We start from the raw sequence: 17,867 nt of genomic DNA on the forward strand, positions 1-17,867 counted from the left end.
GCTGTTTGGCAAAAGTAACATGTACACCTTTGCACCCTACTCTGTCCTCACAATGTTATTGAAAGGAAATTCCGGAGTTTTGGACATCATTCTTATCTGTAATAATACGTTTGCAGTCACAAAGTTAATTGCTGAGATCTGGGAACATGGTGACATAATTAAAAACAAGTTTGGCAGGGCAAGAACATCAGCAGTCAGATGATCAGAAAGGGTTTAAACAAGCTCCCTGGATAAGCAAACATAAAAATGAAGTTTAACTGTAAAGTTTTAAGGGGAATCGTAGCTTGCTTGGTTACAACCTGTCTGATCATCTGACTGCCAGATCTCAGCAATTACTTTGGTACAGTGCTGTGTTGTCATAACTTCTGGAAACAATGGCCACAGAAACACAGAAAGAAACTTAAGACTAAAGTTACAGTTTCCTCCTCCTTTAATCTCAACTCAGTCAGTGGGCCGGTCAACTCATGCTGTGCAGCCAAACATGGTTCAAACCCACATTACTTTACTTTGAATTCTTCAGGCTGGATTTTGGGGACATGGATGTGTATTAAATGATGCACCAGACATCTAGAAAATTTGCACATGATGTAATAGTGCACCCATAAAAATGTATGAAGTTTTTCGGTTTGAATATTTGACTCGGTGCGTTTTCTTTTTTCAACTTTACAGCAAGTTGAGGGAAAACAAAAAGGAAAAAACTGTTTGTCAATGAGTTTTAACATTTGTGTAAATGCCTGTATACAAATAATATAGAATTTGTGAATGTGTGGGGGAAGAAATACAGGTTCATCTGGAGTGTACATCTCATTGTGTGTGTTTGTACTTGCATATTTTGTGTGTGTGTGCAGTGTAAACTGAGGTTTAACCTTTTAGGGGAAGTTTCACTGCAGTCTAGCCAATATAAGCTTCTTCCCCAAAGCCAAATGGAGCCTGATTGGGGAGCTGGAGCGCAACAAACCAAAGCAGCCCAGAGTGCTAACATCATTATAGGGCTGAGAGAGGCAATAAAGCCAAGTCTTTGGAGATTACCTCTGCTGCAGCCAGTGTACAAACCCATTGCTTTCTGCTTTGTGCAAGTGATCTTTTTGTCTGATCTTGTACGACAACATGATCGATGATTTAGTCTTGAGGCTTCGTGTGAACTCATCCTGGTTTTCATCACCTGGAGAACCCTCTGATACATTTATATGTCACTGCTTATAGCCAGTGCATGCTACAACCTAGGGACAAAAGAGAGGAGTTTTTACAAGAGTGACTACAGGCTTTAATTTCAGATTGTAACTTGTCAGCATGGATGTAAGCTGCCTCAGTACCAAGATGCAACAGATGAAGGTATCGCTTAGCAGAACAAGACAGAGATGGATCCCATCTGCAACCAGTTGCTGCTGGGGAGGAATGAGATTAATGATTTTGCAAACATGATGAATGGCTGAGATCGGCGATGACAGGCTTTGAGTAACGGGTTACAGGTGTAGACTCTCCTAATTCCCAAAACTCTTAAACTCAAACTCTAGTCACTCCCCTCCTTTCTTCTTCTGAGGAAACAAGTGCGACAGCCGCTCTTGTCCGCCACCGCCTTTTCTCTGCAGCCAGCCGCGACGGCGTGCCCCGCCTGAGGTTATTAGGCAATGCGTAACCTCTGACCCCTTGTAATAAACACGGTTAGCCACGTCTATGAAGTCTGGCTGTCAGTAGTCACCAGCTGAATCCCTGGGACTTTGCTGCTTGTTTGCTGCACTCAGTCTTTGCCAAGCAGAGAAACAGTTAAGCTGTCACACATCAGAGAAGACAAGTAGCAGCCTTTTGTGCAACCCACTACCAGTTGGCCTGATTGTTGGGAAGAAAAAGAAAAATCAAAGGGCTGCGAAAACAGCTGCAGATGGGGTTAGAGTTACAAAATAAAGATGACGAGGACCAGGCCAGACTGTGGTCATTTGTGGGAGACTGACTGTCGAAGTTTACAGCCATTACAGACGGGCGCGCATTCAAGTTTTGACAAGACGTCACCTTCTGATCGAGAGTGGCATCAAAACTGAGGCGACGACTGAGAACACGCTGAAACCCTATTAATGCACCCTGTCATTTCATTTATCGTCGTTCCTCAATGCAAACACTACTGGTGTTTTGATTGCCTCTTTTGCCACCAAGTGTAACATTTCTTTACGGTCAGTGTGGAGACTAATTGACTGGCTGTTGGACGGGTTGCTTTCAGGAAGGGATGAAACTAATCATTTTCTAACCAGTGATCTGCCAATTCGTTGCTTGATTAGGCTAAACGTACAATATGTAACTTTCTGCCGCTAGGGGTCTCTCAACCAAAACAATGGACGGTAAAACTGGACTTTTGATGACGTTGGGAAGTTGCGTGGAATTATGGGAGTTTTTAGTGTTAAACACCTTCGCTGCCGGTTAGAATGCATCAGTTCACGGACGAGTTTACCCATTCAAGTTTATTCACATTACGTTTAGTAACGTTTATTCATGTTATTGTAATAAAATAGCTGCAGTTTCCCCAACATAATTACGTTTTTCTTGATTAGATTTTTATTTGTAGCCTTTATTTGTTGTAACACTAGCTAGCTACTAAACGAGGCTGAGAGACGGGTGTGGATGGGGATTGTCGGGGAAATCTCCGCGACGGCCAGGACGTTCGATTCCTGTTGTGCAGCAGCAGAACATCTCCCAGCTGCCCGGTATTATCTCCCCTTCACTTTTCAGTAATCTTAACTTTTTGTTTTGGTGCTTAACCCACCTTTTGTCGGGTTAAGCTAACCGTATAAACGCGAAGGGGGGAGAAATTTGGCAGGGAGGAGATTTTCGGCACATACACCGGTATGTAGGTAGGTAACGAGATGTAGCTAACGCTATGGATGGCCGCTGTTGTGACTCGGTGCTGGGTCTGATATAGTCCGTTTCCCGATGTTTAATTAAACTGCTGTTAGCGTCGTAAACACCAGGCATAAATTCTGGCCGGGAGATGCTGTAATGGAAGTAGCTGGTTGATAGCTGACTTGGGGCTAACGGTAACTAGCTAGCTGTATGTCCCGGGGCTGTTGTCAGCTGTCATCCCGACTGAGTCTCTCTGCGCCGGGGGAGGGTGGCAGACAGACCGGGGTGTGCTAGCTGGCTAAATTAGCATTAGATTAATCGTCTATCTATACAGCTAACATTAACAATACTAGTGAAGTTATTCATGGGTTAGCCCAGTCCTGTTAACTGTGGTCAAAACAGTCATACTAAAAATAACTTTATTAGCGTGTTGAACAATGTTGTAACCTCATAATGTTACCCACAAAGCATTAGCATCAACGTTAGCTACTTGTCAACCAGCACATTGTAGTAACGTTAAGCTGGTATCAATATTGAACTTTCAAAATAAATAAGGTCTCTGTTGAGTTACTGTGATAAAAAATGGGATGTAATTAATCACAAAATGATGCTGTATGGCAAAAAAAAAGCAGTATTACGGTTACAAGTATTTTTTTTTCTGTGACATTATATTATTTACAATTACTCCTGAACGTATCATCTTGCTGCCAGTGTTCTGACGGAAGTTAGAGTAACTACACAGTGAAAGGTTAAATGACGCCACTGACAGGCGACTAAAGGAAACGTCCCGTGTCTGAAAATAAAATAACAGATTTCTTTGGGTTTGACATTTGGTGGAAACATTTGGGATAGTGTAAGAACACAACTATAACAAATATATAACATAGGTATGGTCGTTGACTCGTTTTTAGACATTTTAAAGCAGAAATGTTACATATTGTACCTTTAATCATGTGGGCTATAAAATATCAGAAAATGGTGGAGGGGAAAAAAACATCACAATTTCCTAAAATATAAGTTGTTGCTTGTCAGTCCAAAATCCAAAAAACACTCAAAAGAAGTAAATCCTTATTACTAAGAAGATGAAACTAGTACGTTATTAAAAAAATAATAATTCAAATAGTTGCAGTTAAATTTTCCATTTATTAACTAACTGATTAATGTCATTCATGTCCAATTTATGAATATTAATTTCATAATTACTTCAACTTAGCACAGACTTATAGTAGATTAATTTGTAAATGCTTGAAAAGGTGACGTTGTACTGTGCATTATATCCAAAACTTTAATGAACACTGGGAACACTGTATTTAAGCTCCTGTTGGTTGGGCAACAATAAATTAACCAATACATTGACTGAAACTTAGTTACTCAGTGACTCGTGACAGTGATTATTTTATTTATTTATTAATGAGAAAACACTTCATTCTAAAGGACAGCCGATGGTTTCAGACAGTCCTGTGGCATACGTGTGGTGTGTGCCATCAGCCTGCCACATATTATTTGTATGGATAAAAGTCAGGAAGAGCTTGAGGTTAAAAAGAGATGAGGAAAATCTGGGCACTGGACAGATGAAGGGATTAGGTCAAAGTGAAAAAGCTGTTCTTCTCTTATGAGTTCCCCTGCAATGATCCTCTACACATGCTGCACTTTTTCCTCGGAGTCGAAATGAAAGACAGCAGCAGGGAGCACACAGGCCTGAATCCAACCACTCTGTAAACGGACCTGACAACCTCTAAAATCGCATCCTCTTTTTCCTCTTCCCCGGAAGGTCCTCACCCTCTCCCCCGCTCACTCAATCTCCCTTCGTTCTTCTTTCTGAGGCCCTGCAGCGAGCAGTAGCTCAGTAGCAACTCTTTTATAGAGTTTCTGTCTAACAATCAAATATGCAGGATGCTCATACTATCAAACACACCCAAGATCACATTACAGACACTAAAAGACAAGTTATAAGAGTAAGTTATTTATAATAGCCGAAGGTTGTTGAACAAGAAACCCTGCTCTTTTTTCTAACTTCATCTCCTCATTTTCTTTCTATCTCCCTTTCTCCATATGTAATGACCAGCGGACAGTGAGTAATATGGCAGGGAATTACAAAGAAATGTCCATTTGTCTTGTGTGAGGATAAACTTTTGGAAAGTAGGACGCTGGTGATCAGAAATGCCCCCACCCACTCTCAGAAAAAAAAATAAAAGCAGCAGTCACCTTGGATACAGCGAATCTTACCCTCCAATTTTCTTTAGCAATCACACAAACACGTACGGACACAGGCACACACACCTGCAAACACAAACACACTCGAGCACAAAGACTTGCCTCAACGTATATATACACACTTTCTTTCCCTCTTCTGCACACACAAACACACACACATGCTGGGAGGCTTTACAGAGTGCCTGCCTCAATGTCCAACCTCACTGTTGCGCAGAGCTCATGAAATCTGGCTGTCATGCGTCCGCTTGACAGGTATCCTTGACAAAGCAAATCCCAATCTATATGCAGCGTGGCAGGCAGAGACCTTGTCAAATGCTAATGCCAGGGACACTTTAGAGGTTGTTGCCCTCTGTGGCTATTTTTACAAACAGTATATCTTCCTGGTATTTATGTTTGTGGAGCAGTACTGGAGCAAGCCAGTTGGTGGCGGTGTCTGCACTTGCTTCATCAATCACTCCCTTTCGCTTTCTCTCCCTCTGCCCTCTCTTCTTGTTATTCATTAAAGTGCCTTGGAATAATAAGTCCCCAAGAAACTGGGAACATGTGATGAAGTCGTAGTTAATAATGTATACGCCACTCCCCCCACCCCCCGTCCATCTTTTTATCCCCACTTCTCCCTCTGCCTCAACTCTCTCCCCATTCAGCCCCCTTCCAACACAACTGCGTGCTCCACCACACTCAATGTGCCCATGCCCTTGCGGTGAATGGGGGTAAACACAAATTAACATATTTATATCTTAAGCCCCCATTCCAAAAAAATTGTGACAACAACGGCGACGTGAATGGGCTCATTTGAAAGCCTTGAGAACACAACTCCTTTCTCACCTCAACGCCGCTTATTAATTATGCTGTCTTAATATGTCTGTGAACCGTAACGTGCCAAAGTCTGCTCCAGAGACGGTCACTTAGATGTTTTTGGCTGTTCTGGGTGTCATATAGAGACACACTGAAAATTTTATTTATTTATTTCGCTTTTCCACAATTTATCTGCAAGAAATCGAACCTGAATCCTAAAAATATTCCACACTCTGTCTTGCTCAGTCTCTCCTGGTGTTTGTGTGTCTGCAGAGAGAGATTTAGGTGCTGTGATCTGTCTGAGAGGTCCTGCTGCGCTTCTCTATGATGCTCCCGGTGACGTAGCGAGCGGTGCGCTCCACCTCATGTTGACCGCTGCACACCTCGAGCCTCATGCAGATCACATCCCATTTCCACATGCAACTTCAAACAGAGCAAACAAACACGGGCGGAAAACATGTTTAAAGCATCAAGGTGGCTTTATTTATTTATTTCGCTTTTCCACAATTTCTCTGCAAGAAATCGAACCTGAATCCTAAAAATATTCAGGTTTTATTCAGCATTCGGGCCCTGTGGTTTGCAGGGCTGTCAGAATTGTCCATCAAATTTTGTTTGAATATTCCTTATGTAAAAAAAAGCATATTTGAATATCTATTTTTGCACATTATGTCCATAAGAGGGCAAACCAATACAACAAGATACCTAACTACTTGTGATATATATATATATATATATATATATACACACACACACACACACACACACACACACACACACACACACACAGATGGGTATCATTAAGATTTTAACGGTAATACTACTCTTACCGATACTGCTTATCAATACGGTACTATAACGGTATTCTTATTGGTACTTTTTTAAGAAAAAAAAAACAAATTAACAACAAATTAACAACAGAATTGACGCTGCTTTATTTTCTCATATGTAGTGTATATCAATTAACATTCTTGAGTAGCAAACTACAAAAGCATTGTTTTGAGCAGATTATAGAAATGTAAAATAAATAAAATAAACATTTTTACAACAAAGGAAACAGCATTATTTTTTTAAACATATCTTTATTTGACTCGGGTGAGACATGGAGAAAAGATCAACATGTTTGCCTTCTCTGGCAGAAGTCGGGACCTCTCCTGGCTTATAGTGTTCCCTGCAGCTTACTAGCATTACACTTTCTGACCATTTCAGACTGAATTTATGAACGCGCCCACAACAATCAGCTGGCTAATAGTTACTGGTAATCATTAACTCATGTTGTCGTATAATTTACTTATACGACAACTGCTGGCTCCAGGCTGCTAGCATACAATATACCCGGGGCAACGATAGATGAATTAGCTAGATGGTCGAAAACTGGGGATTTCTCCGTCTGTATATGATGGACTTTACTTAAATGATTTGAAAGATTACTTGTGTTTCCGCCCCTACATGCAAAATACTTGTTCTCTCCGACATTGCTAAAACAGGTTCTTGCGTGTGTGTATGTGCACACGCAGCAACGTGTGTGAGTGAGCACTCAACAAATAAAATAATGTTCAATTCCGTAAACTTAATTTAAACAATGTAGATCTCTCTCCTGGACGTAACACAGACTTTGTAGGGAGCTGAACATTGTTTAGAGAGCAGCAGACCAGGCCAACGTGAGAACACATGGGGCAGAAAACTGCGGTAGTGTTTTATGTACAATTTCAATATGTATTTGTATTTAGAATAGTTAATCACGTCCTGTTGGTCGGAGTAAGAAACCATACACATTGTGCTGATGCCATGGTGAATGTTACTCATCCACTCTGTACAGTACGTCATCATTCTGCATTGGCGGCTCAATTATTGAAGCGCAAGAATCGATAGCGGAGCTCCGGAGTATTTTTATAAGGAGCTGAGTAATGCATACTACTCATGACACTGTCACAGGAAATGGAGGGAAATACTGTATACACTGGAAAAAGCAGGCTCAGGGGAATCCAAATCGATTTAATTCAATTTGGGTCAGCCCGTCTTATTTCAAGATGGGTTTTTTCACTCATGGGCAGGAAAAAGAGAATCTGGACAAAGTCTTCTTACACTCCTGCCTGCTTCCCCCTTTTTTGCTTCCCTTTCTTCCTTTATTTGTCCTGGAAATAAATGACTTGGGTTACAGGATAAATTATTTATTTCAAAAATTGACTGTATCCTTCATGCTTCTCTCTCAGTCTCTTATAAGCTCCAGATGCAAATGTTACTGTGTCCTATCCCTATAAATAGCAGCCGCCAGAGGGTTTCTTCCAGGAGTCAGCCACAGTTTCTCCACCGTACTAAAATAACCAGGGGAGGGGAGAGTGTTAGAGCAACAATGTGGCAATACAGCCATTCTCACATTCAGTCAGAATACAGAATATCAGCATGGAGATAAGTAAGGAGGGGAGGATGAAGAGAGAGAGAGAGAAAAAAAAGTTTTGAGTGATTTGTCAGCATGACCTGGAGCAGGCTCCTGATAGGCCGCCTGCCTGTCATTGCTCTGTCTTGATTGGCTGTTGCAACGTGCCCCATTTTGGTGCGTATCTTCCCCTCACGGTTGGAGACTTGAGTTTAATGAATCTGAATGAAACTGTCCATGGTGTTGGTAATAAGAACTTCACAATTATCCTTTAAATGATGGTCTTGTGAATTGAAGTGTTATAAATACAGTGCCTCGCAGCATTATTGGCACCCTGATGATGAGCTAAAGAGAGGCAAATTTAGAAAATTGAGAATATTGTATCTTTTTCAGTTGTGACTGCTCTGTAAGTTTATTTTATTACTTGCACAGCGAGAACATAATTTTTTTGCTCGGAAAATGTGTCTATTTATTGCTTCAGTGTTCAACGTGTTTGTATCTGCGTCATGCATTCAATGCAGTATTATTGAATGTATTTCAGTGGGTTTTCAGATATACGGAGCAGGTCTGCCGTTAATGTTGTCGTGGCATTCAACTACATGGATGAATACATAATGTCAACCTGTCGTGATTCAGAGGGAGAACGTGCACCACCAACAGTAACTGCCTTACTGTGCCATGACAGAAATACAGGCGGTTTGTTTTCTCGACTATTTTTCTATTGATCTTAAAGAAGAACATTTAAAGTGAGAACCTCATTTTATACATATTTTAATAGTATTATAAACATTGCAATAGTTAAGAATGTTTGGTACATTATTGCCGTATTCAGTAACATAGATCAAATCAATTGCTACAAAATCTTATAGTACAGAGTACAGAGATCTAGATCGGAAACCAACTTAATTTAATAAAAGGAAAAGAAAAAGATATTAGGCGTTTTGGCTTCAATTATTGTCGCCATCTTTTTTTTTTATTTAAAAAATCTTTTTCTAAATACTGCTCATCACAAATCAGGACTAAAATAGAATATCATTTCTTTGATTTCCTGAGTGTAGTGACTTTATAAGAACATATTGGTCTTTTACTGTCTTTTTAAGTCTTCTTTACCAAAAGGTACCAATAGTTCTTAAAAATGCAGAATATTTATTAGGCACGGTTGATTGGAAACGTATTATTAATTGTAAATATTATTAAATCAATTATATTTTTTTATAAAAAATAAAAACTTGAAGCTTGAAACCACAATGTCTAAATCTATACAATGCTAATGTGTGTGGTTGGTCTATTTAGTTTTTCTTTTAAACAGCAACCATTAATAGCATTTGTTACGATCCAAACTGTTGTGTTTTCTCCGTTAAAATAATACGTTACCACTTCTATTGTCTTTCACACTAAATAAACTTCAAATTTGTATTAATAAATTCAACAGCACTCAAGTGAGAATTTAAAAGGAGATTCATTTGGATCTTTGCCTGAAGGATGGAGGAATGATGATGCAGACTTTTTGATTCAGGAAAACTCTTGTGGAGGATCTGAGCAAATGTGACACGTACCCTCTCAATTCGCACGCTCTCTTTCTGATCCCTTTCACTTTCATTTCATTGGCACAACACAAGCAGACACATACATATCATGCAGGTACACAGATGCACGCACAGTCCCTGCCTCTCTGTCCTCATTAGGAAGGCTGTATTGTTTCACAGCTGATTGTGGGGACTGCACAAAGTGATCCTGATGAAGTCTTCATTTTCCATCCCAGCTAACTAATCAATTTCATATTCTCTTCCCACCCCCCTCCCCCTGTCTGTCTATCCCCGCTTCTATCCCTCTGACTCTCTTCTTAAAAGCCTGACACAGAGCCAGGAGTGAGACAAACACCCATGGGAATCATTTCAATAAAGACTGCCATCATATAGAACCGTGGAGGTTACACTGCGATAGCAGGATTCATAGCAATTTAATTACCTAAAAAGGAACAAGGGGATGAAAATGTCTCCGCCTGATAATATTCGCTTTATTCGCCGAGCTTTGCGTCAAAAAACCAAAGACAAATGTGTGAGAAAACCCTGCTTCTCAAGCTAAACACGAGTTATTTATGAAAATATGCATGTGGTTCTAGTTTTGGGTATCTCACAGGCATGTGATTGCATGGGTTTATTCATACATTCAAATCTGTTTTAGAGTGCAAGAACAAAATGAGGTAGGGTCACTTCCATGGAATACAATTGGATGAATGAAGATGAAAAAGTGAAGAAAATAAATAAATCCAAATGCACACAAAGCCATTTTGCTCGTGTAACCAGAGTGCAGCCATGCACAACCCAAACATTGACTATACAGCACAATCTAAATAAATGGCTGCCCCTTGTTACATAATGTATTCTTTCAAACCAACATGAATTGCATTCCCTGTGACTGATATCACTGTTGAAAATGCATGAACACTTGTTCACAGGCCCAACCTTTCAGAGCCTGCAGCGGCTATTCCCTGAAGAGACTGTACTCTTGAATTGTTTAAATCTCTCTCTCTCTTCCCACAACATGACACAGACATGAGACCCGTGTTCCCTGTCCTGAGACAACAGCCTCTAATCCAGTGGTGTTTTCAAAGCAAGATGGAGGGGCAATGGAGTGCACACAAGTGCAGATTTTAGTGGAGCAGCTAAGCTATGGTAAAATATTTGGACCCAGCAGAGCACAGATTTAGCTTCTGAAACGGCACACTCCACTCCACTAGGCGCCATTTTTAGGGTGTGTAATATATGGATGACACTGACGTTTGTCAAATTGGGTTTGTGCTCATTTCAAATATTTTGCCTGTTAGGGAGAATATAAGGACAATCTACATGAGTTGACATTTTGACATTGAAAGTACAAGATATCAGTTTTTTTTTTTTTTAATAATAAAAATATATTTAATTAAAACATTGCTGCAAATGAATACTGTACTATTTAAAAAAAAAAAAACACACACACACAGTATAATAGAAATACAGATGGCCCTGTAGTCATGTAATATTATATACAGTAATGTTTTTTTTTATATTTTTTAACTACTCTTGTGTTTACTATTTTAAAATGCTGGAGCCTGTGAGCTACACAATAATAATAATGATAATAATAATAATACGTTTTGTTTCTGTAATATCTTGCTTCTTTTCTCTTTGTTCAGCAGGGAAACTAAAGTAAATTGATATCTAAACCTACTTTTGCCCACAGAGGCTGCTGTGTGCTCGCTGCCTGCCATTTGCAGGCCTCTGAAGCTGCATTAGTTGGCTTGGTGAGCTCCAGCTATGGTACCTCACGGGACAGCAAATAACAGCTCCGCTGAAGGCTCTTTGAGAATGACCGATTGTACATTTGTGGGAAAAAAGCCCACCGCCGAAAAAGAATTCCATTGTTCACATTCATTGAAACTAGGGTTTTTTCTTTCCCCTTCTTGACTTCAGCGCCATATTTGCAAGTGATGAAAATGAGATTGTGAACTCCAAAGGATATTTCGGTTGAGGGCTGGGCGATATTTATCTCTTTGGGTCTGTTTACCCTTTTCACCGGCAGGAATATTAACAGGAATCCAACATTTAGTGCTGCAGTAATCCCAGTGATTAAGACCTGCTGACAGTTGAAGGTAAAGTTTATTGTTACTCTGGGACCCAGGGTGCGCTGCCATATTAAAAACTGGCTCTGCATGCAGAGCTGGCCGTGAAAGCAGACATAAGAGACGAGGCGAGATCAAAGGGCTGCCCAGTGAGGATCTCACCACTACAGTGGTACTGTTCATCTGGGGAATGTGTGTTTGTGTGTGTGCGCTGTGCGAGGGGACCTGTACTGTAATATAGACTCAGTTGGAAACAAAATAACACTGTAAGCAGTAATGTAGATGGAAATAAAGATGTAGATAAAATATGGCCTTCAGTTGGTCATATTAAGACATCACAACCAAGAATATAAAAATACCTAAAATTACGAAAATAAATAAAAACCCTAGAAAAGATCCTAATTGTCATGATCTTCAGGATCTTTACCTTCTTTAGTAATACTTTTCTGCTGTTCAACTGTGAATTTATGTCACATTAAATTGGTATGTAAACTATATATTGATATTGATATTGATAATAAATTACATGTTAGAGGTAGACTTATTTATTCCGGTGCATTCCCTGTGCATATTGTATAAAAACGGTGTCCAAATACTCACACAAGAAGCACTTGGGACCTGACCTTCACATTGCCCAGACGTTAGAAAAACACAAAGGAACAAAATAAAACAAAACAAGAAAAGAAAAAAGAAATGAGTGGTTCGAGGCCAAAAAAACTGGACCCACACAGCACACTGCAACTGCACTAACATTTAAAAAAATAAATAAAAGCCCAGCATCCGTTTTTTTGGGCTCTCCCACCCAATGTCCAATCAGCTGCTCAGGTTGGAAGATGAAAATGCCACTTTTCCTGCAGGCAGCCCCAGGCATGTCATTAGGAGAGGAATTTGATGCCCTGTACAAGCGCTTGGAACTATCAAGTGCAGTAAAAGTGAAAACTCATCAGTTTTTCTCCAGATTTCACCATGTCCTTGACTCGAGTGTGTATGTGTGTGTGAGCGAGAAAGAGAGAGAGAGAAAGAGAGAGAGGGACAAAGAGGGCCTATAGGATTAGGCCTTTAGGTGTCACTGTACTTTCAAGAATCCGTCCTGCCCCCTCACACAAACACTCACACTGTAACAAAATGGTGTCACGTTGGGGCATCTATTGTTCAAGAACGCTGGGTTTGGCTTTCAGTCTGTCGTGGCAGCACAGAGAGGGCCCTGTGCTCCACTGAGTTCCTCTCTCAAGGGACGTGTGATTAATGGGCGAAGAAACAACTTTGGAGTTGTTCACAAAATCAAATTTCTCACCGAGACGTCAATACGGACCAACTTTGACTGCCACAGAGTTTTGTTGTCCGCAGTGAGCACATTTAGCTCTTTTTTTATTTCCCCAAAAGTTGAGTCTCATTCCTTTTTTTTTTCCCTTTTCTTTTTAAACAGCAAATGTTCCGCATTCCCACAACCGCAGGAAATCTGCAAGAGTGCCGGAGCACTATCGAGCAACGACTTGGTTTATAAGGTGTAATTGCGACAAATTATACTCGCGTTTACTTGTAATATACCTTGTAATTCCATTCTCGCAGAGTAAAATGCCTTTTTGAAAAAACGCAGGGGGGAAAGTAGGAAAAAAAAAACAAGAGATGAAAAGAGACTTTTTAAAGTCTCAACATTACACATTGAACACTGCAAGAACAAAGCCCTGCCATAAATACATCCATATGCTTTCTGTTTGTGGCTACGCATATTTCTAGTCAAGGAAAAACATGCGGTTTTATGCTGAGACTTACTATTCAGAAAATAACCTTTGTAGATGAGAAGATTTGAAACAGTTTTTCCCTCCCTCCTCCCTTTTTCTGTGCTTCCTCTCTCTCTTTCTCCCTGCATGATTTTACTGCTGTATCACCCGAGATAGAGATCTACCGTCTATGCTGCGTTCAAGACTAATCAGCCCTAGCACTGAGAGACAACCCTCTGCCAAAAAAAAAAAAAAAAAAAAAAGGCATAAAGAGGGCCTGAGCAACAGCAACGACAAACACAGCCCTGATGACTACAAATACTAGCTGTAAACACATACTAATAAACACAACACAGACGGTTTTGAGTTGGTGATCTGGGGAGGGGGAAAGGCAGACCTATAAAAACTCTCTACAGGTCTCTAAAAATCAAATGTGTGTATTTATTTGTTGGAACTCCTCATGTCAAGGAAATGTAAGTTTGGGCGGCTGCTGTTAGGATTGGTCCGGGCCACTCTTTGTGTTGCTGAGAGCAGCCTGAGAAAGCTGCAGATGGAGCCACAGCACCCGTAGGAGTCTCACCGGGGAACATTAAAAATATAACGAGAGGTTACCAGTTCTGGGCAGGATGGACATACGCTGCCTGACGTGCTCGATAAAATTCAAGTAAATCTCGCCCATACTGTACCACATACAGCTAGCTATTCCCAACATGTTAATTACATGAATGAAAATGTTGGCTCTCCTGGCTCTTTACCCTCCCAACCTGCTTTTTGCATCACCATTGCAATGTTTTTCTTCATCACAGAAAAAAGCCAATGTTGTTTTGGGACAAACGGCTCAGCCTGCTGAGCTGAAACGAACACTTCTGACAAGATTTGGGTAAAGCGAGGGCACTGTGCACTGCCCTGCTCTGTTTGGAATTTTGATACAAGCCCTCAAACACATTCAGCGAAGATGGTAAGCAGCAAGCAGAAACAGCGGTTTTCTCCCTTTGCATCCTCTCTCTCCCTCCCTTCTTTCCCCACTGTTTTTTCCCTCTCCCTTTCTACATTATGCTTCTGTTGGAAATTAGCTGGAAGACAAAGACGCCATGTGTTGCGAAATGGCATGCTTACTGTACCGGTGAGGTTGGGATTTCCGGTGCACAACCTTCCAGACATGGCTGCACAGGTAATTAAAACTCTTTCGATTCTTTCTACATCTCTGCTGACGGGGCTGTTTGGGGCGAGACTTTAGGAGATAAATGTAGCTTGACACGTTTTTATGGGGTACGGGGGCCGATGTGACTCCAACTGAGCATGTGTAAGAGAGAAAGTGCAAAAGAATAAGGATGTTCAATGAGGTGTGTAGGTGTGTGTGTGTGTGTGTGTGGGGTGTGTGTGTGTGTGTGTGTGTGTGAATAGAGTAGGCAGGAGAGTTTAGGGGGCAGTGTGTTTAAGCAGAGATAGGCAGCAGCCTGTACAGGAGGCTTTGTGACCTACATTGAAGAAGGAAGGGGTGATAAACAGAGAAAAGGAGCAACAGACAGGGCAAGCAGAGCAGAGAGGGGAAGGTTTGAAAAGGGAATGAAAAACAGAGAAAGGAGTAAGTGATAAAGAAGCGAGAGATGGAGGTGAAAGAAAGAATGAAATATGGAAAGAGGGAGGGGGAGAGAAGGAATCCAAAAGAAAGAAAAAAGGAAACCGGCAAAAAAGGGTTGGATTTCAAATCCAGCGCTCCCGACAGTGGCATGCCAGATGACCATGGGCATGTCACGCTGCCATCTGTTCCTTCTGTCTGGCCTGTCAACATACCTCTAACTCCAGTTAAAACATGACATTCCAGCTTCCTTACACACCGAGGGGCAGCCGTCGTCACCCTGAGCGAGCGAGATAGAGAGGCACAGACAGAAAGAGAGAGAGAGAGGAAGGTAGTGACGGAGAATCTGGGGAGGAATCATGAGACGGAGGGAGGGGAGAAAGAGAGAGATACAGTACAGGCAAGAAAAGGAGTGACCTTTTCTCCAACAGCCTATCTTCATGAGCTGATATTGTTATCAATGTATTACTCCCTGGATGGCCACTAGAGCTACAATAACGCCATTGAACCGACAGTCCATCATCATAGGACAAAGAGGGGCGCTAACACCGACATCCTATGGGGCATTGGGTTGCAACTGATTGCACTCATAAATGAGCAAGGCTCTCATAAAATCATGTGGTAACTGCTTAGCGGTGCACAGGGTGATGGCTTTTGTTATCAACCGCTCGAGTGCCACGCAGGCTGTCTGTTTGTTGTAGCATCCGGGTGGCCGGGTCGTGTTTTCAGATGTGAAGTTAATCATGCATCCATTGAAATGTGTTATTGCAACATGGATGATGGGAGGAAGAGGGAAGCACTTAAATTATTTATTTTTCCCATTTCATTCTTCACTTTGGTATGAGAATTTTCACCAACAATGTTTGTCCTCTAATTTATTTTACTCTCTTCTTTGGGCGTTACAATTTTTTGAAAGAGTCGGCAGTGCTGTGCGCTCATTAAGATTTATTCTGGCAGATGGAAAGGACAGAGCTCTGATGGGTTTCGATCTTAGCAGGGAGGCAGGCTCCCGAGGCGGCGGTCCACGTAACTACCCCTGGACACATGTTTATCTTTTTTTTTTTATGTGTGCCAATAAATACCCCTTAATTCTTAATGACATGAGCTGGGTGTGTGCATGGTAAAACCTTAAAGGTTGCTGCCAGAACATGAAACGCTCTGTAGCAAATTTAGAAATAAACAAAAACAAATATCAAGGAATATCGAGGGAGACTTCAGGACTCAGATGTTTCTCTTCTGCCCTTGGATAACTTTTCCTGCATAAAAATGAGCATTCACTACTATCCCCTAAAGCTTGAGAGTGGTTCACGTTCCCAAATGTTGACTGAGCTGTCGTGGGCCAGAAGTATAGAGATATGTGAATGCTAAAATGGAGTTGCATTAAAACCTACATAAAAATATGCCCCAATAGGTAGGGCTGGGCAATATTTCAATATTATATCGATATCTTGATATGAGAATAGATATCGTTTTAGATTTTGAAGAATTGTAATATCGTTACATGGAAAGTTTAGTCTTTTCCTGGTTTCAAAGGCTGCATTACAGTAAAGTGATGTCATTTTCTGAATTTACCAGACTGTTCTAGCTGTTCTATTATTTGCCTTTAACCACTTAGTCATTATATCCACATTATGATGGTTATTTATCCAAAATCTAAATGTGGAAGATATTTTGTGAATGCACCAATTGTCAACCTTACAATATTGACATCGAGGTGTTTGGTCAAAAATATCATGATATTTGATTTTCTCCATATCGCCCAGCTCTACCAATAGGTTTTTCCACCAATTACTAGTCCATTTTGATGAGCCAATAATGGCTGTCTTCCCATGCCCTGAAGCAAACATTTTGGTCCTGTGGAATGACAGTGAGAGTCATATTTAGAGACAAAGGGATTAAGATTATTATATGACGGTTAATCATCGTGGTGATCTACATAAATGTGTCCCAAGCAGGAAGCTCCTCTACCCCAAATACAATTTAAAATGTCAAGGAGACCTGAGAGAACTCAGGGATCAAGCTACTGAATGTATTGGTGGTATTAGTCCTGAGTCTGTTGGATTAAGTCCCTCGCCGCGCTTATTGCTGGTTTGGGTGAGTGGCACTAGCCCATTTAACTTCACACAGGAGGAATTCTTGATTTTTTTTTTAAGGAATTCAAAGCAACCCGCTAAATGACCACACTGCTATGAATATGGAGTATGTTTGAACTGCTAACTGTCTTTTGGGGATTCAAAAGCAAAACAGAAAGAGGAAGAGACAGAGAGAAGCCTAGTATTTGGGTCAAGGAAAAACCTTTCTGAAAAAAAAAAAAAAAAAAAAAAAAAAAAACAGTAAAGTAATCCCTTCTACCGCAAGCTACTTGAATCATTATTGAGCTCTTTTCGGGGCAACGTTTTACTTCCACCCTTAATGTATTCACTTTCAGTTCCTGAGCAAAGCATCCTTGTTCACTTATTGCTGCCAAGTGAGGTGAGGTGATGTGACGTGCTGACTTTAGAGAACAACTTAACAGAAAAGATTGTGGAACTGTGCCAATAACCAGAAAGATAATGACACCTGTGAGGAAATTCCTCACCGATTATGAATAGAATAATTACCTTTGAAGTTGCAGGCTGAAAAATACAGTCTCTGTAGCTTTCACATTTCCCCTCACATCACCTCATGCCCTGCCAAACAACTGCGTACCTTGCTCCCAGTCCTAACACTCGGGGGATTAGGGGAGGTAATTCTACAAAGACCATGCCTTGCGCT

This window comes from Perca flavescens, chromosome 9 (genome assembly GCF_004354835.1).
Source record: "Perca flavescens isolate YP-PL-M2 chromosome 9, PFLA_1.0, whole genome shotgun sequence".
Lineage (NCBI taxonomy): Eukaryota > Metazoa > Chordata > Actinopteri > Perciformes > Percidae > Perca > Perca flavescens.